This window comes from Protopterus annectens, chromosome 2.part1 (genome assembly GCF_019279795.1).
Source record: "Protopterus annectens isolate FY-2018-M chromosome 2.part1, PAN1.0, whole genome shotgun sequence".
Classification (NCBI taxonomy): domain Eukaryota; kingdom Metazoa; phylum Chordata; order Ceratodontiformes; family Protopteridae; genus Protopterus; species Protopterus annectens.
Genome location: NC_056729.1, coordinates 903,894,265 through 903,918,590, shown reverse-complemented (window position 1 = coordinate 903,918,590; position 24,326 = coordinate 903,894,265). Strand labels below are relative to the sequence as shown.

The 24,326-nt window shown below is 37.5% G+C and overlaps 1 protein-coding gene across 8 annotated transcripts in view; it reads right to left on the bottom strand.

Moving 5' to 3' along the window:
• TENM3 (teneurin transmembrane protein 3) overlaps nucleotides 1-14,548 on the bottom strand; it is a 3,803,041-nt gene extending 3,788,493 nt beyond the window's left edge. For 6 of the 8 annotated variants that reach the window (XM_044062527.1, XM_044062530.1, XM_044062531.1 and 3 more), the window contains exon 1: nucleotides 13,966-14,548. The gene's annotated coding sequence lies outside the window, so the exon portion shown is untranslated. The remainder of the gene's footprint in view (nucleotides 1-13,965) is intronic. The other 2 variants (XM_044062533.1, XM_044062536.1) reach the window with 1 other exon arrangement.
• Nucleotides 14,549-24,326: the final 9,778 nt, after the last annotated feature.

Below are 24,326 nucleotides of genomic sequence, written 5' to 3'. Positions count from 1 at the left end.
TAAATATTTACTGTCTGGCTATGCTGTTTGAAGAATAATTATTAAATATTTCTACTTAGTGTTTCAAAATTTAAGTGTTTTACTCTCTGCAAAACAACAAATGGAGCATTGTTTTCTAATTTAGGATCGGAGGGTAATTTTATTAGCATATATGTCTGAATTGAACAATGATGCATCAAACAATTACATGCCGTCAGAGAAAAGATACACCTAACAAACAAGAAGAAATGTAAACCTAAGTCATTAAACAGAATTACTGTTTTATATTTCCAAACTCTAAAAGAAAAAGAGACTTCCAACAAAGAAGTGTGAATAGGTCAGAAATGAGTCACAGTGTACTCAACAACACAATAAAAAAGAAAAAAGAAAAGAAATTCATAATTTTACTCTGAGGTGATAGTGCTTTTTAAATCAGCTGTAACAATAACAAATCAAATCCATTAGAATGTATAAACTGGCACTGTTTCCTTTTATTAATAAACATGCTTAGTGTGAAAGCATTCGTTAAGTTCACCATAATGGCAACTTCTGTGAACTTTTGAACAGCCTTCTGCAGTCCTACTTCAATGTTTTTAGCTAAATACTGGTGAATACTGGGACTCATTCAATAGTCAACAAAATATGCAAATAGCTGCCTTCATCAGCTTAAACTCTCAACTTGGAACAAAAAATGCTTCTCAAAATAATAATGCACCAATGTATTAAAACAAATGTCCTTGATTTGCGGAGTTGAAGTACTTCACAGTGATGATACAAAAGATGCTGTTAAAATATTCATTAATGTCATATTGTTTCCAGGATGTCCTTTCTGATAGTAAATCCCTACTGGACATTTTTTCAAATGTCAACAGTCACCATAAAACTGTGCGCTACATAGAAGCACTTTGATCACAATAAAATGCTTTAGGTATCGAAGACAGTACTGACTGGATCAAAAAATCTGCTTAAGTGAAAATAGGCCATGCAGTTTTATAATTGAGAATGTAACATTAGCAACAGCACCCCTCAAATTACAGAGATCTCTTGGGGTTTTATTCAGGAATGCTTATGGCATAAAATGTCGATGGTATGATAAATATCACGCACAACAATGCACTACTTAACACTGACAAAGCTTCACACACTGACATTTATATCCAAAAAAGGGATGTACTAAAATGTTTGTAAAACTGGGTGTCAGACATACAACTGAAGTTTTTAAAGACAAAATGTAGTTATTTTTAGATAGCTATTCATTTGGTTACAGGATTGGTGTGCTTGTTCTAAAAGACAATTCATTGCTACGAAAGTCTGTGTATGAATATGTAGACACAGAACTGTAGGACAACTATAGTTTCTTACTAGATATGGCAGACAAATTACCCAGTGTACAAACAAAAACAGACTAAATGTTCCTTGTTTTGGTTTAACTTCTTTAGGTCTTAGATTGCACTACTCTTTCTGGGAGGAAGGGAAGAGTATGTTAAGGACTGGTAAATATAGGAATATGGCAGACAAGGGACAGAGAAGCCATGACAGACTTGCTTTACTTTAAGACATTTCTTCAGCGCTCCTAAGAAAATACGTATACATGCATGGAAATGAATCGGCTCCATGGAATATAAAATTTAGCTTTGACCAATTCTTACTGCAAAGTAACAATTTAATTTTTTACTGTGTGATGCAAGTTAAAGGTATAACATGCAAGCCAAAAGCAACAAACATACATACACATACATTATTAAAGGTGGACATGTATTAATGTTCAGCATTACACATGTTGGAAACACAGCATGTCACTAAATATGCTGTAGTCCCATCCAAAGTGAATGAGATCTTGCCTATACCCAGGCTCAGAGAATTTAGATATCGCCATCGTAACGTCAGCAGTTACAGCTGAACACATGGAACACAGCTCGTTCTGTACACATCCAGATCAAGATGATTACATTACAAAGATGCGATGTTCATTTCTAAAGTAAAATAACACTGAACTTCACGTTTAGCTCAGTATTACCCTCAAATTTCTCATTTTGTAGACTCTCAGCATACATAAATACAGTAAGCTTTCACTCCAGGGACACATGTTATAGCCATCACCCATAAGCATGCCAATCTACTCTGTGACTTTGCTCCATGTGAGCTACATCTTCACTATTTTTCCACAGAAATGATCACCCAGAACAACAGTCTTAAGAAACTGTTATTTTGGAAACATTACCATGACCTCCCACACACACACACACACACACACACATACATATATATATATATATATATATATATATATATATATATGAGTCTACTTTGTTTCGTTCAATCTCATTTTACTTAATTTCATTTCACCCCAACGACATCGCGGAAAACACAAATAACTGAAAACTCATTTCAATGAATCTCATTTCACTGAACTGCAGTTAGTATATGTGGCACTGTGTAGAGTACTGTAATGCAAGTAAAGAGTATATGCCCTTTTCACCACTGTAGTGCGATCCTGGAGTTAATATATATAGTTAGGGGGGTGTGGGGGCACAGCCTGCACATTGGTGGGTGTGGGGGGCATAGCCCCCCACTTAGTTTCAGTACATACTGTCTTCTGGAGAGAGTTCGTCATTGGTGCTGCAACTGTGCATGTCTATTGTTTAAAATGTATTGTTTTGAAGTTTTTGGTAAAATACTATATAAAACAAAGTGGGGGCTATGCCCCCCAACTATATATACTAACTCCAGGATTGGACTACAGTGGGTAAAAGGGTATATACATTTTACTTGCCTTACAGTACTCTACACAGTGCCATACATACTAATTTCAGTTCAGTGAAATGAAATTAATTGAAATGAGATTCAACTAAAGAAAGTAGACCCATATATATATATATATATATATACACATACGTATATACATATATATATATATATATATATATATATATACATATATATATATATATATATATATATATATATATATATATACATATACATATTTATATATATATAGAGAGAGAGAAAGAGAAATATATACATAAATTTATATAAACACACATATACACACATATACATCTATTCATTCATACACACACAGACACACACCCAGACACCCACAAACAGAGCCAGACACACACACACACACATATGCACCTACAATGGCAGAGAAGAAGCATTAAGCACCTCTGTTTTCTTTAACAGTCATCTGTGTTTCTGTCCCAAACATTTGCATGCCTTAAGTGTCCTTCAAGGCATTTGATACCAAGACACAAAGTTTATCAATACAGTCTAAAGTCTTTAGAAAAATGTCTATAAAGTGCAAAATATCACAGATGAGAGAGTGACATTAAACGAATACAGGATGTTATGAAGTAGCAATTGATTCACTCAACAGTAACTAAAATGACATCATTTTTGAAATATCAAGAATCAGAACATATTTTGAAACTATCTGTGTACCATGGGTTCAGATTTATTTTAACTCATCTTTTGCATTTTATTTTGAGCTCTGCATGGGTCCAAAACCTAAGGAATTAGTTTACATTATATAAAAATCCAACCCAAACAGTTTAGAAGGTTTTGCTTCACATGTCAGGTGCTGTGCAGTCCATTTCATTAAAACTGTCTCCTTCTATTTCAGAATACTGCTGTTTTGAGGGTTTAAACAGTGGACTGCAGGAATTTGGGAAGCACGGTTGGTTTAAGCTCCGTACTATACATTTCTCAGTCTGCTTACTTTCTAAAAAAAAATTACTGAAAATTGTAACACTACACAGAAGCATCAGTTTCTTGCTTAAACATTTGTACATTATATATGTTTGGTCTATTCACCAGTCAAAGCAAGTTATTTTTTTTACAGCACATAAACCCAGGCATGAATACTTAAAATGTAATAGTTCATTTCCCTAGCCTGTTTGTAACATTGTTCCTTGACATCGTATCAGGCTTCAGAAAAATATTATGGAAAGTTCTGTTTAAGAAGCTAAGAATCTTGAATTTGGAATATGCGTAAAATGTGGTTAGAAAGCATATATGCAAGTCAGCATATCATCCTGGGTTATAGACTATGTCTGATCCTAATGCAGCCTAGCAAGGGATGCTAAAATGATACACATGACCTACAAAACTTTCTGTCCCAAATGCTGTATAATATTATTGTTATTCTTGTGTAAGTTCACAATAATTATCCATTAAATATGATCATTTAAAAAGCAACTTGTCTTGCTCTGCATGCCTGACTGCAGTCTGAGATATTTCATAATAGTAAAAGGTGTTTCTTCTAAATTAATATAGCAAACACAATTTGCTATGAAAGATTCTGAATGCTGGTAAATCAAACAGAGCTAATTATTTGTAGATCACTGCATTTACTCAGATTATCAGTAATGAAAAAATACCACTACATGTTGTAAAATCCAGACTTCAAAATATTAAACAGTAACTTGGTACACTATGAATGTTACAGAAAAGAATGTATCTCTAATAACAAAAATGACAATATTTTTCATGAGTTCTCTGAAGAAAAAAATTACATGCTTTTGACCAGTGTTAGTGTTTTTCTACTAGCTGTGAAGTAGAACATAATTAGCAATATTCGACTTGGCATGTGCAAGTCAGTTGTCATACAATTAAAATGAAGAAGAAAGGCAATAATCAGAAGTGGGGTGTAGAGAGAGCACAGCATAATATTTCACAGCATAAAAATATTCGTTGTGGCATAATTCAAAGGCTGCACTTACTTCTCTACTGACAGCAGTTCTATGCTATTACAACTAGAGGAAGATGCCTTGTTCATGTCAAGTCTCACAGATGGTGCCATATCAATCCCCCATGGAAAGAAAGGACATCGAAGCTGCTATCCACCCATCAAGCCACATTTGTCTATTAGCTTTATGTAAGTGGAATATTTTAACACTTTTTTTTCCATGCTAGGCATAAAAAGTATTTTTAGAAGGTGCCCTAATGGCACCCTTTAGTGCTCTGTGGAAGACATCATTATGAATTTTTCATAAGATTTCATATGGAAGTTCGGTGCATTGAAGCTAGAAAAATACACATTGCACAAATAGGTTTTATTCTGAGAGGAAGCTCCAATGAGCAGCGAGCTCGCGCAACAACTCCAGCAGGCCGCTGCTGTTTAATTTTACATTACACTTAAGGGATGAATGCCATCTTATGTCAAGTGCTTGTGAAAAGCTGATAAAATACATTCCTAGTTATCTAACACCTACTTAATATGACTATTGCTTCATCAAACACAAAATGAAAGTTTCTAGAAAGAAAAATCAAATTAATCATTCTTAGGCAATAAAGACTGAGAGTTCATCTAAACATGTGATCTTTATATCAGAAAACTACTAAATTTAAAAATAATTACATGTTATGTCCTACAATTTTTAAGATATGCTTAAATGGAAACATGCTTATTAAGCATTTGTGTGCTTTCTAATGAATGAATGAAGCACACGAAGGAGGGTCCATTTCAGTATTTCACTCAGTGATACGAAAATGAGTGAAATGGGCTCCATAGGGTCAGCAGAAAGTCTCTTGGTCTAATTTTGTACAGCCTTACGCAATGTACTGGCTTTACAGATCGTAACGATATATACCTGCTTTTACATCTGTATTATGCTATATCCTGACACTCGCTTCAAATGGGTAAAATATCTAATTATGTAAATTTAAAAACATTAGTCATATGTGCATCTTCCTAATTAAAACTATTGCATGCGGAAAAAGACATACACACCTTTCTGCTGCAAGAAATTCACAAGAAGTTTGAAACTTCTGAAAATGGAGTTCAGTTGTCTATCAAACTTACAGCACTTCTTAGCGTTACATTTTTCAGTGAGATATTAAATTATTAAATGGCTCCATAAGTGAGTGTACGTTTAGCTATAAAGAAGTATTTTCCTTCTTACTTACATAATACATGAGTAATAGTAACATAGGAGATTATAACGCAGAAAGAAGAAAATAGCGGTCAGAGCGATAGGTGATAAACAAAATGCTAACCATGTATACACAGAACGTGATCCGAAATGCTTAAAATCAAAACATGGCATTATGATATGACAGAGTACAGCACTGAAAATAAACATCAGAGATAAGTATATATTAACAATGCCCTTTCATACTGAATGCAATACAGACAGCAAACAGTATACCACAAAAATGAGTATATTGTAGCAATACACATAAAGAGTACAAGAACAGCAATAAACACCATTCCACAAAGATAAGTACCCTTTAACACCATCGTCTTATGTCATTTATATCAGTGGCAATAACTGTGACAATGTGAACAAGTGCATAGTCTTTACACCGCATGGTAATATTAAGTACTATAGCTATGACAAAAATTCTAATAGCACAAACGAAGCATAGTCTCTCATCAAGAAAGACATATAGAGAAGAACTATGAAAAAGGCAGCTACAGAAATGTTATCATTGGAATGGCAGAATATTTACTCTCAAAAAAAATAAAATGGGGTTTCTGACTGAATATACTCATCAGAAATATTTTGAGGGTCATTCAGTTCTGCAGTATTCAGTACTCCTGGCATGCACTGTTAGAACTGTTGCATACTTGCTACATTAACAGATGGTCTTGCTTAATTCCGTATACATCTAATTCCAAACAGAATAAATGTTACACCTAAAAAAATGCACAAAGATGCAACAAACAATCTGGAGGATGAGGGGGACAAGTATACGAAAAGATGCTAACCTTGTGTATAAATGCAATACATCTTCTTTATTAAAACCAATCATTCATAACTTCCCACTTTAAACAGTGATATAATTAGATCCCTCAGTTTTAATGTCAAATGTTAAAGCACCATATAAATGCAAAATGATTGTGTATTTCATGTAACAGAGCTAATCAACAATAAAAATGCATTCCTTATGAGTTAATTAAAAAAAACACAAAGACACAGACATATGCACACACTTGTGAGCACATGCAGATAAACACATGCAAATACACACACACACACACACACACACACACACACACACACACACACACACACACACACACACACACACTCTTACCACATTATGCAACAGACCAGCATACTGCTAACAAACTACCCAGAGATGCATGATCTATTTATCTCCTAGTTCATAATCTAGAAAATGCAAACCTGTGGAAAGAGTCTGTGGTACCCAGTGAACTGAAGAGAGATGTCTACTTCAGAAATCTTGCAAGCAACTGAATATATTTAACATCCTTCTCAGAAAATAGGCAAAGATTACTGTTAGCAAATTAACTAATTACTTACAGCGATCAACATATTAATAGTGAAAGAGTTTTAACAGACAAAGAAGAAGGAGAAAAAGTGAATAAAATTCCATGTTGTAGCAGAATTTAAAACAACTGACCTGGATTGATATGCAGAAAAAAAAAATCAGTAAAGCAGGTGAGGAGCACATCCTTGACACGATCATTCTTTTCTTTCATAGCACTGTCATTAATTCCACTGGGTTCCCACATTCAGCTACACATGCATAATATATAGAGCAAAACCAGCAAAATGCCACTGCAGTCTTACCATAGTCTTTATTTTTAGCCTATCACCTTATGACCCATTTAGACTTTTGTTATTCAGGTTAGAATATCTCATAATAGACAAATACCTACTTTCCCCAAAACCATAGAGATGCACTTGTGCCCCTCTTTTTAAACACCCCTACATATTTATTCATAGCAGATGATTACATTGGACGCCCCAAATACAGTTCAAATATGTAAGAAGACATAATTCAAAAGGAAAACAAACCAATGATGCAAAACAGATAAGTTAAATTGAGATGACATTATGAATATATACATAGGGAAATGCCAGTTATAGGAGGCTCTTTCAAGAGTAAAACTGACAGAATGGGTAGCCCATTACAATCACTATAGTGTAAAAGAAACATATCTGTAGCTGTCATTTCTGTTCTATGAGAAGAGGAAATCACTGCTTTATAGTTAAGCAACTCTTCTATGAATTAACATCAGCAAAACAAATAATGTCTGCTATGTGAAATATTGTAAAGATTTGTTTGCCAGGTAAGACAAAATAATCTGAAAACAGTACTTAAAAGACCAACTGCATAACGAACACAACACTGAATCTTGAAAGAGAACAAGTTGTTTAAATGCTATAAACTTTAGCCTTATTGTTCTATGTGCAAAAAACAAATGTCAGTTATGAAAACAAAGTTGAGCATGTCAATATTAGAATACATACCAAACTGGTCAAATGGTTCTGTCATTCAGTCATGTACGAAGGGAGGTCTGCAGCTCACTTAGGAAGTTTTTCTATGGTGCTATGAAGATCACTAGGAATATAATTGTACCACAGCTTCTGACTTATTCAGTACTTTTTATGTTTTTCCCTTTTTTATGTAATTGTACAAGGCTGTAGCTAAATTTATTTCAATCCACCTACTTGTAAAATAAAAATAAAAAAATGAGTCCCCTTTGTACTTCACTGTAACACACTAAATGAGAATTCCGTTCTGCTGTACACACAGTGTTCTGTGTTGTTTAAGTTACACTGAAATTACACCAGAGTTTCCCAGGCTTGCAGTCATTAGTAACTACTCTGGTATTGAGTAGTGAGAAATCCACCATATATACCTTAGTTTTCATGAAAATATGCAACGCATACATTATAAGTATATTAATCTACTCATAAAATAATACGTCTGGCAGGGAAAACCATGAAATACCTGTACTAGGCACAAACTTATTATGTAGCCAAATTAGCTTAGGGATGTTCTGACTGAAAAATATCCTGTGGGTACATATGTTTACCTTTTTTTGCAAAATGCATTAGCTTACAAAATGCATGCCTACGTATGTACAGCTGGAGCTAGCTCAACGGTACAAGCTTTTCAGGTTTGTCCCCACGCTGAAGGCTATAAGTAGGAATTGTTGTATCAGACCAGGAAACTGATTTCACATTTCAAGCCGTGAAGAGTGCAATAATTTAAAACAGAGAATATCAGACTTTTCCTCCGTTTTTTTTTTAACAGATGTACTAGTTCTATAAAAATGTGATATATTTTATAAGGAAAGCAAAAAAATGTATATTTACTTATTTTAAAAAGGGCAGCACAGTTTAATGTTTTGAATGTTATCAAATGTTGTCAACCAATTTGTGCCCAACATTCAATTCATGCACTCTGACTTCCAGACTCACCTTAAGAAGATACTACATACTGCGGAGTTAAAAAAAACTCAGGCTCATATCTGTTACACTTATATTGAGGAACCAGTATTATTAACGTCCTCATCCTTAAATATAAATGCACAGATACTATACAAAATGACAAAGCAAAGCAAAGGGAGCTCACAGTTTCGTTGACCCCTCTTTAACATCGCTTGTGTTGCACTTAACCTTGACTGGGTCCCAGAGAGGTCACCTTGATACCCTGCCATGTCTTGGAAGTACATGTACATGGCTTCACAAGGAATAGTTATATACTATGAGGAAACCCCAAAGCCTTGCTCTAAAACAAATTGTGCTTCAGGATCGAGAAGTGCAGCTATCAATCATCAGGTTAATTCTAAATTATCAGGCAGGTTTGGATGCCGACTGATCCTTGGTGAAATGCTGCATCTAAAATTGATTACAGCAGTACTCAAAATGAATGCAGCCTTCAAACCCACTTCTTTGCAAAGAAACATTAATCTCAATTATAAAATGCGCTTCATAATGGTAATGCTTTGTATGAAAAAGTATGAAATAAATCAGGTTTGAAGACATTTCTATTAATCAGGTTTTTGAAACCAGAAGAATGAAATAAATGTTTCTGAGGTACAGTTGCTTTTTTCAATATATATTTATTGACCCTGAGGCACTTTTAAGTGGCTATTTAACTGACAGCATTGTTTTTATCTGCATTTGTTTAATACACCCAGGTTAATATATTATTATGTTTCATATAACAAGAGACCCTGACCACAAATTTACAGCCCCCCCCAAAAAAAAAGCATCACATTTTTTTCTCCCAGATAAGGACCATAACATATTAACAATAACTCTGACATCGAGAATATGGAATATGTTTTTCATTAAATAAGAAAAGTCAAAACTGGATTATCATTAAGCAAACTGCAAAGGCTGCCCTTGCTAACTTCCTGCACTAAAAAAATGGAGAGAGTAAGTTGCCAATTTCATGCACATGTATTTCATTATGTAGTTTAATGTCCTGTAACTCACAGCCCAATTCACTGCTGTGAAATGGACACTGTTTCACTGATCCAATAAGCAAACAATGTAAATTAATTAAGTAACACCGTTTTTTTGCCAGTAAGTTAAATACTAACATCAGCACATTATTAACAAGATAAGCCTGTTTCTCCTTCAGACAATTATTTTGGAATGTGTTAAACAGCTATAAAAGTATTTGTCCGAGCTGGTTAAAATGAGTATACTTCTCAAATGTGCACTTTTTGGTGTCTTTCTCCATGTTCTAATTTACAATGGATATAAAAGAAATAACCAGAGGAGGATGACTGGCTAACCATGGAGCACCTTGTGTTCTGTTTTAGTTTCAGCGAAGAGATAAGGGGAAACCATTCACATAGAGAGTAGTGACCATATTCATTTTTAGTATTGCTGATTTACTCGGCAATTATTCCATGTTTTCAAGTTCTTTGCAGTTATATACAGTAAGTCTTAAAAATAATTTGCAAGTCACTGCTCTTCTAAACACTGATGCTTGCTTAACTCAACAAACTGCATTTCAGTATTCATTATCCAGATTCTGAAATGAGGCCTGAATACTTTACTAATTAATCCATCTTCAAAACCATTTCCCTTTTAGTTTAGTGTTTTTGGAGACACAGAAATCCTAAACAAAGTTTAGTCAGTGACCCATTCTCAAAACTGCAGCTGCATCAATATGTTGTCAGTATTTTTTTCCATCTGTTCATATAAAAATCCCAAAAGAAAAGCTTAGAATAAGTGTTCAAACTGGAACTACTAGGGAATAGACTTTTAAGTGTTTCTTACACATCGTGTTTTCCCACAGATATACAACAAAACTTGCTGTAAGCATATCATTGGTACAGCATACCACACCACACCTTTCCTCTTGTCTTAGTTTTCACACCAGTCATAAATCAAATAACTGCTGCTATAATAAAAATGTATGGAGTTAAAGGACTTCAGTTTAAAACAAGAGTTATGACTAATCTCTTGTCTTGTACTGTATAAAATCTATTGTAAATATGGAGTTCAGACATATAATGCCTATTGTGTTACTTCAAAGTTATGTAACACGATGCTCTCTATAATGCTGACTTCACAGAGTTCTAGTTACTGTTTTCATTGTTTTTTTTTTTTCTTGGCAAAGGGGTGTGACATGTAAATAAAAGGTGAGATAATTTTCATTAAATTTACTGTATCAAGATGGTTGCAACTATGTAGTTTATAAAACAAACCCACCGTTTCCTATGAACACTATAATGATGCAGAACCAGATGCAGCAAGTATAATGTGCAACAGTGATTTTTTTCCAAAAATACGGTACAGAGCTCTATATATATATAATGTAACTTTTCAACTGGCATGCTTCGGTGCATAGACATTCGCTGTAGCAAAGTGAGTATAGAATAAACTTTTGAAAAGGCAGGTGATTAGTTTAAGCTAAAATAAATTAATAGTTCACCCCAGACCTCTCAACTGCATAGCATTTTTCAGCATGACCAGATTTTGGTCTCATATTTTTAGTCTGTTCCTCAAAAAACTTGGTTTTCTTTTAAATCGTTAAAGATTGACGTTACTAAATAATGACAGTTGTTTGAGTTTCAGAGTTAATAATCTTCAGAAAAAAACATGCTGATGCAAAACCTGTTATTCTATCAACTTTTATAAAGTTTATAAAAACATTTATTAACTACGTCCCTATTTTGGGTCCTTTGCCCCCTCCTCCCATCCCAGTAGTTTTGGCTTTGCCCAGGTTGGTTGTTCTAAGAGGTTGAGAGGTATGGTTCACCCAAATAAACCAACAAACAAATATTTTGGTACGTGTTCTGCACCCCATCCCAAGAAAAGAACGTTGCATGAGTGCATATATCCCAAACCTGAGGTACTACCTTTTTCATATATTTTCTCTGCAAATGAACTTTTTTTTTTACTGCAATAACAGTAAAAATCAGCATTTATCCTTTTGCTATTGACACAACTTTCATACTATCTAACAGTCTTGATGGAGTTATGCTGATCCACATAATGAATTTAAGGTTCTCCGGCAGTGACTTAACTGAATGCATGAAAACATCAGTTGCATTGTCGGGTAACTTAGAATTCCGCAACTGAAGTGTTGTCCCACCTGTTTGAGTTATTTGCATTTGTGTATACCCTTAGTCGTTTACAACCAGATCGATTTCGTCTAATCAGTAAATTTGCAAAAATACTAATATCCCTACATTCTCTGCACGTGCTTTGAATGGCACTAAAGCTGGAAGAAAAGCAAACAAGTTTATTTAGAAAAATACTATTAAGACAATATTTTTTTGCCCAACAAATAATGCTATCAACCTAAACAAGTTCATCTAGTCAGAATCAAAGTCTCAACAGTGATGCGTTTCCAATGCTTACAGATTTAATTACAGTCAGGCACTATTCTGCCAAGCCACACTCCTTTTCTGCGTCTTATTCTCACAGGCAGAATTTACAACTGACGGGTAGAAAGTTTGTTGTCCTAATACAAAAAATGATATACTCCTTTGTCAGACAGACAGTGACTAGTCTGACATAATGATCGGCAACAAAGCCCAGGACTGATCTATTTTGATTTAGTGTTGTCCCGAGCACGATTACACAAAATGCTATCACTGAAAGACTGATCATTTCAGGATCAGAACATTGTTTTTGCACAATTTACCGTAAGGGCTGGAGGGATTTTTCTTTCATTCATACATCAATCACTAAGTTACTACGCCAAACAGAGAAAATGTTTGCTTCAAAATTCATTTCGAGGAAGTAGCAACGTTTGGGTTCTTAAACATAACTGTACAGGTACGACTGTAAACTTGAATGACAAAGGGACGGGGGTCGCAGTTGCCTTGACCCTGGCCCCCGTTAATAGATATATCCTAATGTAAAACACGCTGCATCGCCCATGAAACCGGCGGCTGTGCCTTGACCCCCGTCTTATTGCATACACGTACTTTGTGCAGCTGTTTCCACAACGGAGGATGCCGTGTGTGGAAACAGGAACCACAGCGAGCAGCTGATTGGGTAACAGCATGTCATCACTGACTGCTGCAGCAAACAGGCATGGTCTTGACACTACCGGCTCTGAGAAAATTCACTTTCAATGCAACCTCTGGGTTCACCTTACACCTGCACATATTATAGTCCAACACACTATCCAGAATAATAATTCAGCCTATCACGCCCTCACTCTACTCTCAGGAGGACACTCTCCCAATCTCCAGCTCTGACCAAACTCTCCTAGACTGGAATGGATAGCTCAGCTGGTCACCTATAATCTACTTCACACATAAACAATGATCGCTGTACCACAACATTGCATATACTGCCTGCAACTGTAATCACATAGATACTCCATTATAGACACCTTGTTGGGTGCTAGCTGCAAATATAGCCCTACACCTGAAAACAAGCTGGCTCAGAAACCAAAATATTGCAAGCGTTCTAGGTAAAGCAGCACGAGAAAGTGTAGCTGCCGCCTGTAGAGCACTACATCCGCGCGCTCTGTCAGCCAGCAGCAGCTCTAGCAGCTGATACAAAACCACAGCCATGCAATGAAATGAGACTGAACTGTATTCGGTTGCACCAGTCGTTCTCGCATGCTTCCATTTACAAACATCGTCACATGTGCTCCAGATACATGCAAAAGTAAGTCACTTTATTACAGGTGGATTTTAAAAAAAGTCGTGCTATTTTATACACTCCTGCCGTATGCAGTTAGCAGAATGGTGATAGCATAACACAAAGTAAAAGCAGCGCTGAGCGCCCTTACCTTGTCCTTCTTAATCCCTTTCCTGTTAGTGTCCCAACATTGACAAAGGCATTGCAAAAGTTTAACGAAAGTGCGTGACTGCGAGGGAGGGAGAGAGCAGTGTCTGAGCGTCTACATGGGAATAGGTCTGCTTGTACAATTTCGGTTTCAGCACTCTTGCTGGCGTCTCAGAATGATACTCCTACCCCATTCTTGTTCATATTCCCAGTGTACTGCTAAACAATCGTGTCGTGATCCGGTCTCTGGCGTCAGCTACAAGCATGTATAGCTTGGAGTCCTTGCTTATAACATACAGTAACTGAATATACTTAACTGTTTGGCTGTTTCACTCCTAATCTCTGCCCATATGCACTCTGTTAAAAAAACGGGAGCAAAGACAGACTACTAATATGGAAAAAGTAGCACGGATTAATACATCTGCCCTGCATTCCCCCTTTCTTTCTTCAAATGACTCGGTCTCGGTTAGATACAGTATCGATAGTGTAGCTGTGCATGTGTCTTTTCTTTTTTGTCCTTTTCTTTAGAAGACAGGAGGCGGGGGAATGGGACAGTGACCTAGTGTGATAGTTGAAAATGCAGGGAAATTAGTCTACAGCACAATATTACTGTAACCCAAGTCGAACCCTTTGATGCAGCTGACAGGCACACTTGCTAAAGTGCAGGGTGAAGAGTTTACCAATCAAAGCATCTAAATAGGGGTGGACTTTGACATTAGATTATTACAGCAGGCTCTGCTGTGCACTTTCTACTACTATAAACGTACAAATATATATTGTTAACTTTTACGTTGGCTAGGTTGACAAAAGGACCACTCACCCCTAACGACTATTGGTTCTGCTCATACAGCTGATTTAAATCCCCCTATCTTTTTTGTCAGATGGAGATTACCGGTGCGTTCCTGCAGCGCCCAATCAGTGCATCTACTACGAAGCCCAAGATTTAGGGGTCACCCGTGAATAACACTTCACGCTGATGAATGGTTCTAAGATGCTTTTCTTCTCAGCTGGGGGAACTGCTAGCTGCTGATTGCAAACACAGTTTACTTAAAGGTTCTTTTGGACTTCTTAATGGGAAACGTTCGATTAAAACGTTTGTTTGTCTATGAGTACCTAACTTCGGAAATACCCCATTATGTATTAGCAATGATTATGCGTATTCTGAAGCACAGTTTGTCTGATCAGCTGTGAATGTTTGGGTCACTGAATATATGTGAGGGAGGGATAGCAAAATGATATTCCTAATCGGTGTATTGATGTAGCTAGGAGAGAGGGGAGCATCTGGCGTCACCTGCAGCTAGTGGGGGATGGTGTGCAAATAAGACCCTATGTGAAATATTGGCAATGACCTAGCTGCATTTGAGGGTAGAACAGACATTTACAGTTCTAGATAATCCAGTAAAACTTCAGTTTCTATTTAGTTTATGTATTTAAGTTGTATCCACCCTGTCTGTTTACCTTACTTTAAATAACGCAGGAAGAAGTACCTGTAGGCTTTGGACTGTGAATAATAACCGGCGGCGTTTACATAATTTTGTTTAACATCCCGGCCCCGAAAAAATAGAAATGCAATTAGTTCATGACAAACTACTGTGGATTAGACAGGTTCTTCATAACTTTAAAAAACGTAGCAATAGTGGCATGGGTTTCCATTTGAGGCGCCTGCACTGTTAAAGGGATTGCAAGCGCAAAATAGCGTACGAATAAGAAGCACTAAAATGATTTACGAATAGACAAGTGCATGCACGGAAATTAAATAAATAAAACAATAATAATATGTACTGTTTAACTAATGAGCTATAACACACCTAACGTCAGAGGTACCGTACAATTACATTTGCTCGAAGTCAATTCCTAGATGCCGCTGAGATGAGATCCCATTAGGCAGTAGTTTAATATGGTCAAAATGAAGCAATCTGTTGGGTAATTGTACTCGTTTGAATGGAGATGATGAAAGTAAACATGAGCTGAGACTTACAACTTCATCCTCAAATGTTGGGTTTTCTAAAGACAATCAAATATTTTAATTAGTGTTGTAACTACCAGTATGGTTTGCACACTGAAGTAAAGAATTTTTCAGTATGCACACAGATTAGTCTCACATGGTTAGACTGCCGCTGTCATAAATGTACTATAGATGTGCCTTAGTCTAGCAGGGGTCTATCATCAGAATGCTTCGTAACTCCAAAGCCATTAAGAATGTAAAGTTCACAAGCAAAGCCAGTAAAGATGTTAAGCTTCTCTTTAAGTTCTAGGCACTGAGACGTGTGTACGTGCAATACTTGTATAGAAATGTTTTTACACTTTCATATTTGGTGTACGGGTTAATAATAATGCTCATTGTATAAATAGCCACCTTTACAGTCAATGGGTTGGCTATTTTGATTGACAATAGACAGAAAAATTAGGGCCAGTGTGTACTGAGAAGTAATGAGCTGTTTGTAATTTTAGGCTAATGGGCAGTGGCTGTTTACTTCAGTGAACAGACTAGAGGAAATGTTTCTACCCAACCCATGCCTAGAAAGTAAGTAACTGAAATGAGAACGCAACAAATCTACCTATCTGGGTCCTTGTAGAAAATTTACACAGTTGACCGCAGTGGAAATCTTAAGCTATTTCAATGTTTTTCATCCAAAATTAGTAATATAAGAAAATATGGATTCTTTTAAAATTTTGGACATACACTTTGTTCTTTACAGTGTCTCTTGAGCCATACTGAATTACATCCTCGTTAGTAATTTCTGTGCTTATTTAACATTATTAGCTCCTAATATAAACTGATGTTTCTTTTTACCCAAAGTTGTGCTGTTAACATCAGTGCCATTCATGTCGTTTTGTAAAGGGAAAATAACTGAATTATTAATTTACATTATGTTATTTACATTTCTTAGTAAAAGTTTTGCATTTGTCTCAATGAAATATGGAGCAAAATGGGTTTGTGATAATCATTTTTCAAACAAGTTGGCTTCATAAACTGAAGGCAGGGACACACAGACAAAGTAATGATATAGGTTCATAGGTAGGTACTAGGCTATCTGCCCGAAGGCATTTATAAGCCTAGCCAGAATGTGTTGGCTTTTGCCACCCCTTTAGATTAGTTCCCTGTGCCTCTGTCCAGCAGATCCACTGAAGTGATCCCCAGGGTAAACTTTCTGTTTCCCATCCACTCGTCAAGGTTTCTCTTGAAGAGTGTTAGCGAGGAGCTCTGCCTAATGTAGATTGGGATCTTGTTCCAAAGAATGGGAAGTCTCTGGGACAGGAATCTATCCCTCCAGCATGTCCTATTTATTGTTGTGGTGAGGTTTAGGTCCCTAGAGCGTGTGGCTTGAGGGGATAAGATTTTCTTTAGGTGGAGCATGTCCATCAGTTCTGGGTTGGACATGGCCTTGTATATCAGGCAAAGATCACCTCTGAGTAGGTGGTATGCAACTGAGTACAGCTGGAGTTTCTTCAGTCGAGCTGCATAGGGCATCTGTTTGAGGCCAGTGATCCTCTTGGTGAGGTACTTCTGTGGTCTTTCCAGCTGTTGCAGGTGTCTTGTAAGATACATCCCAAATGGGGCATTGTACTCTATGATGGGTTTGATGAGCGATGAGTAGAGGGGCACGATGACCTCTTGTGATAAGGTGGGCCACGTAGAAGGATTTTCTAACCACCTTGGCAATGTGATTATCAAAGGAGAGATTACTATCTACTTGGGTCCCCAGATCCCTTATTACGTCTTCCGTATTTAGGGGACTACCACCTATGTGGTAGTTTGTGGGCACTTTGTTTTTATCCAGAGGGGATAACTATGCACTTTTTGGCATTTAGCTTGAGGCCATGATTTTGACACCAGGTATCCGTCTCAGTGACACCCTTTTGGAGGATGTCTGTGTCAGCCGGAGAGTCAATTATAGTCCCTAGTTTGCAGTCATCTGCGAATTTGGTCAGCCATAGTCTTCCTGTGCTTGCCTGTACCTCTGAGAAGTATATGCCGAACAGAAGGGGTCCTAGGACTGAGCCCTGGGGAATGCCACTTGTAACCGGTTTAGAGTCAGAACTAGCTCCCACAACTCTTACCATGTGGGTTCTGTCCGTGAGCCAGTTGGCAACCCATCTTGTGATGTAGGGGTTTATGTTCAGGCTGGTGAGCTTGTCTATAATACCAGAATGGGGAATGGTGTCAAAGGCCTTTGCGAGGTCTAGGTAGGCTGTGTGTACCACCTTTCCTTCATCTATAGCCTTGGTAACTGTCTCAAAGAAGTCCACCAGGTTTAGAAGGCATGATCTGCCCTTAACAAAGCTGAACTGGGTAGGGTCCAGTGTTTGGAAGTTCCCAATGTCTCTGTTAATGCGTTCCATGATGATGCGCTCCATAGCCTTGCAGACAAAGCTAGTCAGGCTTATAGTGCGATAGTTCCTGGGGTCTGTTGTGGCTCCACCTTTGTGGAGTGGAATAACCGTTGCTATGCGCCACTCTATGGGTATGTAACCTGAGGGGAGGCTGAGTTCGAACACTGTGTTTAGGTGGGGGGTTAGTTCGTCTTTGAGCTCATGTAGGACGCAACCTTTGACACTGTCTGGTCCCATTGATGTTGTGTTTTTGGCTTTGGAGAGGGCTGTTTTAACTTGAGTGTCTGTGATTTCAGGGGCTCTACATTCGTCTAGTATAGTTATGGGCCCTTTTGGGGGTGAGATGGGGGTGAAGTTTGCGCTGAACCTGTCTACCAGGATGTTGGCAGTATCAGTTGGTTCAGTGTATTTTGTACCATTCTGCACTAACTCCGAGCAGATCTGAGCATTGCCACTTAGATTCTTGACATAGCTAAAGAATGCCTTGTGGTTATCTTTGGAGTCCTTGGCAATTTTTCTTTCGAAACTTGCCTTGAATGATTTTATGAGGGATCATAGTTTCTTGCTGATACTGATCAGGGATGTCTTCCCTTCTTGGGATTTTACTCTTTTCTGTACTAGTTTCCTTCTTCTGTTCTATAGCTTGTTTATGGCAGGGGTCCACCAGACTGGTTTTCTTTTCTTGGAGGAGTGAGCCTTGGTTTTGCTTGGGATAGCACAATCCATGCATTCTTGTAGGTGCCTGTAGAATGCATTAGTAAAGGATTTTGCAGCTTGGACAATGTTATCCTTTAGCATGGGGGCTTTGAAACTTTCCACCTCGGTCTTAAGTAATGTGAAGTTTGCTTTTGAAAAGTATTTTAAGGTGGTTTCCTTGTCAGGGGGTGGGAGCAGAATGTGGATATCCAAAGTGATTTGTTTATGGTCAGACCTAGGCAACAAGGGGTTGACCACTGGTGTGGAGCACCGGTCGCCCATGTTGGTGATGACCAGGTCCAATATGTTGTCACCTCTGGTGGGAGTGTTGACCAGTTGATCCAGGGCATTTGAGTTTATAAATTCTAGGAAATGTTGGGCAAGGTAGTTAGTACTTGAGTAGTTCTCCCAGTTAATGTTTGGGTAATTTAAATCACCCAATATTAGGGTGTGTGGTAGGACCTTTATCTTTCCCAGTATTTCCAGAAATGCAGAATGGGGGTTCTGGGACATGGTGGGTGATCTGTGGCAAGCTACAATTTGAATTGCAGTTTTGCCCATTGTTAGTTGCACATGTATGATCTCTGACGCATCATGGTGTGCCACTAACCTGGAGGTGTGGGTATCCTTGATGAATATGGATACGCCCCCGCTTTTTGTATTTCGGTCCGGGTTCTATAGCCGAAATGTATGGTATGAGTTGTAGCCTGGTACTGCTGGGGAGCTCTCTGGAGCCTTAAACCAGGTTTCTGTTACTGCACATATATCAATTTTCTTCATACCGAGGAGTGCCTCGAATGCATGCACTTTGAGGTTTAGACTTCTGGCATTGAGTAGCATTACCCTCAGATTTTTGTTACTTGTGCTATTTATGGTAGTGGGTTTGTCTTTTGATATAAATATAAAAACACTGATTAGGTTTTTCTAATAGTACTTGTACTGCACAGTGTAAAGGAGCTGAGGATGTTACTGTCATTGTGGGCACATCATTCTAGTTTCCACATTGTTCTGATAATTAATAATATGAGTTGTATTTTGAAACATAGATTACTAAATACATCAGCACTGATTCATTTTTGCTTGTGAAGACAGAACTGTATACTATAATTTGTGCATTTTTCATAAGAAATGTCAGAAATATGGTTATGTGTTTAAGACTATTAATGAACAGAATGGTACAAAAGGTAAATGTGTGGCATGTTTTATTTTATAATCTTACTGAAATATTTAGAGAAATAGGATATTCACAAGGATAACTGGCCAGGATGATATCAGACTCACTTCTAAAAGTGCTAGCTGCATTGCAAGCACCGTAAATTAGATCAGTTAAGTAGCTAGCTTGCTATTGCTTATGAAGCTTCAGGCACATTCACATAGATTGTCTTGCACTGAAGTTTCTCCACTAGTTCTTTATTGCAAGACTGGACAGAACCTTCTGTTTTTTAGTGCTCACATTTAGGTTATCGGGTATAAGTCTCTCTCACAAAGTAATAGAAATTGATGTACAAGCTACACTGGAAGTATTAATTTAATGCTGTTTAGCTATAAGTCACACAGACAAACATTTTTATCACTGGCTATCAGTTGGAATTGTCACTGTCACTGTATGGGCACTAAGTAGTGAAAGACTGATAGAGGCTGCTGTATTGATTTACTTCATTTGTAGAAAGTTAAACCTTTAGTTAGTTAATTTACAGAAGCTGTCTCCAGTCATCTTAATTACAGTTAAACTAATTTTGAAATAGCTGTCTACTGTACTCTTGCAAACAGCTTTTTCTTTGTTGTATGATTACACTTCCCAGCTGTGTTTCAAGTAATCCTGACAGCTCAAGTATTATTAAGAATTAGTAAGAGCCCGCACAATGGGCTGGTGGTGTGGTCACCTTTGCAGATCAAGATAAGGTTCCTATTTCAATTAATCTGCAAGATGTAATAAATGGATGAAAAGAGAACAACATTTATGCCTTAGAATCTAAACTGAAGAAATAGTTTCATCATTGCCAAATGACAAGTTCTGTTTAGTACTACATGCAAGCCTTGAGGTAAGGCAGACTACATAAAGAAATGTCCAAACTGTGTACCTTTCATGCACCATTAGTTAGGCATAGATTTAGATTTTCATATGCCCTTCCATCAGCACCAGAGGTATTCCACATAAGTGTTTCACAGGTAAATAGAAGCTGTTGCAAACATAACTAATAATGTATTACTGTCACTGAAATGTGTATCCATCTTCATAAATCAAGTGAGACACACAACAGGAAAGACAATAAAAGATACTATACATTTATTGGATAAAATGAAGACAGACAAGACCTAGGAAGTCGGGATTGATGATACCACCTCCACTAAGAGACCAGTCACCAGAGGGGTACCTCAGCTCTTTGTACTGGGTTCACTCCTATTGGTTATATTCAGGTCTCCTAAGGTGGTCTCTAGGGTTAGGGACTAAAGTTAGATAGTTCTAACATATGGCATAAGTACTGTAATATTTGTTAGCTAGCTGCGTTAAGCTTAACTCCATGCAATGCCTCAGTACATTACAGATTACAGTCCTAATACTAGTAGTATAGGTAAATTTTACTGTCCAAGCATTTGAGTCTGCACGGGGCACTGCAAACCGCAATTGTCTGAGTACATGAGAGAACTGCTGCATTATCTCAGGATGCACATATCTACCAAATGGCCAAAGCGACACTGGTAAATGGTAAATCCATATTGTCAGAACCTGTATTAGGGTTAGGCTATTATGGTTTAAGGACTAAGTTTTACAGGGATCACCTGAGTGGTGTCTAGGGTTAATGCTAGATGTTAGATAGTGCTATGATCTGATATTAGTGTTGTATGACATGCTAACTTGCTGCCCTAAATTTAATTCCATACAAATCCTTTCTGTGTTACAGGTTAAAATTCTAAGTACTAATATTATAGGTTTGCTACTATACAGCATACTGTAAGCCACCATTGCATGCTGAACAGCTGTGCCCAAACACTTCTAATTTATAGCAGACAGAAAAAAGCTGAAAACTAACTCCCGTGTTCCCTGACCATTAAATGACTAAAGTTTGAGCTCACTGAAGTACTTCATAATTCAGAGAGACCAGGTAAGCACCTTCTGCCACATGATAGATGATCTTGGTACTTCATAGTGTAAAAGCACAACAAAAGTAGCTCTCAAGTGCATATTAACTCGAAATAACTAAGTCCCTAAAAGGCCCCCTGGCTTATGAAACAATTTCACTGTAAGCATCCCTGTATGGTTCCCAACTCAGACAGACTAGGGTATCTTACTACTGTAACTAAAATCTCAGTCTCAGTTTTCTTAATGTAATAATACACTTTGGTTGGCTAAAAGTGAAAAGGTGTCAGAAACAAATCAAATAACTAGCTACAACAAGTAATTCTCCATTAAGCCTACCTGTGAGTATCCCAACTCAGACAGACCAGGCTGCCTTTCTATCTGGATTAGAACTGCAGTGTCAGTCTTCTTAAAGGACAACAATGGGATATTAAAGCAGATTGCTCAACCTGCTGTCTCTTTTAGTCCCTGTTCGTTGAAACAGCCTCATAAAAATCACCCATGTGGCTTTAAAAACTAATCCACTCAAATGTTTTCCCCTGTTAGGCTTCCTACCTTTCCATATTGTTTTACTTTCACTTTGAAAACCAAGTTGAAAAACCTCTAGCTGACTCTGAAATGATGATGTCACATCTGCCAGAGGTCTTGCTCTAGCTGCTGTGACGTTTCCTCCCTCAAAGTGATGTAATCCCTGCCAGATTTGCATGCCATATAGAAAAGCCAGTGGACCTCCCACATTGTGATGTCAGAGCTGCCTTGCCCAGCCCATTCTTAGCCTAGCAAAAATGTCAGACTATAATCTCACTTTTCTGAAGAGCCCTACCAAGATGTGGCAAAGTACAGGCAGAAGCACAGTAACAGCTGCAAAGACTAAGAGCATAAATTTGCAATGACCATGTGTAGACATTAATTGCATGTTTTTACTTAAGAAGCAGATGTCTGTAACAATTAATTGACAACACTACATCAGATTACAATAAGTATGCAATACCGTAATTTTCTTAAATTACTACTTAAAAAAGTATGTGGGTGCTGTCATGCAAGTCTGTGAAATATTTTGTGTATAGTGCATCATTTGTTAGCTATTTAACCAAGCAGGAAGGAAAAATAAGTGGGAGTTTGATGCTTTGCAAAACAGTGATTATTCCCAGTGCTATGGAGCTTGGTTCTAAATTTGACAGGAGGAGTGCAACAAAAAAGTCTCCCACTGTATGGAAGGAAAGGCTGACAAGAAAACAGTACATTCATCTGGTCACCTGCTGTGAGCTGTCAATCACATGCAGATAATGGGTCAAATTACCCTTAGCTCTTTGACAGCTAGGGACGGTAGGTGTGAAGGGAGAGAGAAGATACCTTGAAGAACTAGATTTCACCCTTCACAAAAGAAATCAAGTTAGCATTTCTAAGAAGAAAGAGCAATAAAATGCACGTTTCAATTGTGTTCTGTAGCATTTGCACTGTTTGTGTTTGAAGTAGTCATTGAAAAAGGATAGAATTTTAACCAAAAGTAGGTGACTATAACACAGCAATGAATGCCTGTAAAATCAGTGCATTGACAGGAACTTTAGGGAAAACGTGGCAGATCTGATGTAATTGTTTGGAGACAAACAGTGCATTCCGGGATACTTAGAGGCAGACTAAACAGTTAGAATTATTTCAAGATGCCAGACCCCATGTAGTCAGAGTCAGAAATTGCATATAAAAATATCTAAAAAGCTCTAAATAGTCCCAGAGTGGTGTTAAAATGTAGGAAACACCAAACCATAGGTTCATAGGTAGGTACTAGGCTATCTGCCCGAAGACATTTTTAAGCCTAGCCAGAATGTGTTGGCTTTCACCACCCCCTTAGATTAGTTCCCTGTGCCTCTGTCCAGCAAAGCCACTGAAGTGATCTCCGGGGTAAACTTTCTGTTACTCATCCACTTGTCAAGGTTTCTCTTGAAGAGTGTTAGCGAGGAACTCTGCCTAATGTCGATTGGAATCTTGTTCCAAAGCATGTAAAGTCTCTGGGACAGGAATGTATCCCTCCAGCCCAACCTGTTTATTGTTGTGGTGAGGTTTAGATCCCTAGAGTGTGTGGCTCGAGGGGATATGGTTTTCTTTAGGTGGAGCATGTCCATCAATTCTGGGTTGGACATGGCCTTGTATGTCAGGCAGAGATCACCTCTGAGTAGGTGGTATGCAACCAAGTACAGCTGGAGTTTCTTCAGTCGAGCTGCATAGGGCATCTGTTTGAGGCCAGTGATCCTCTTGGT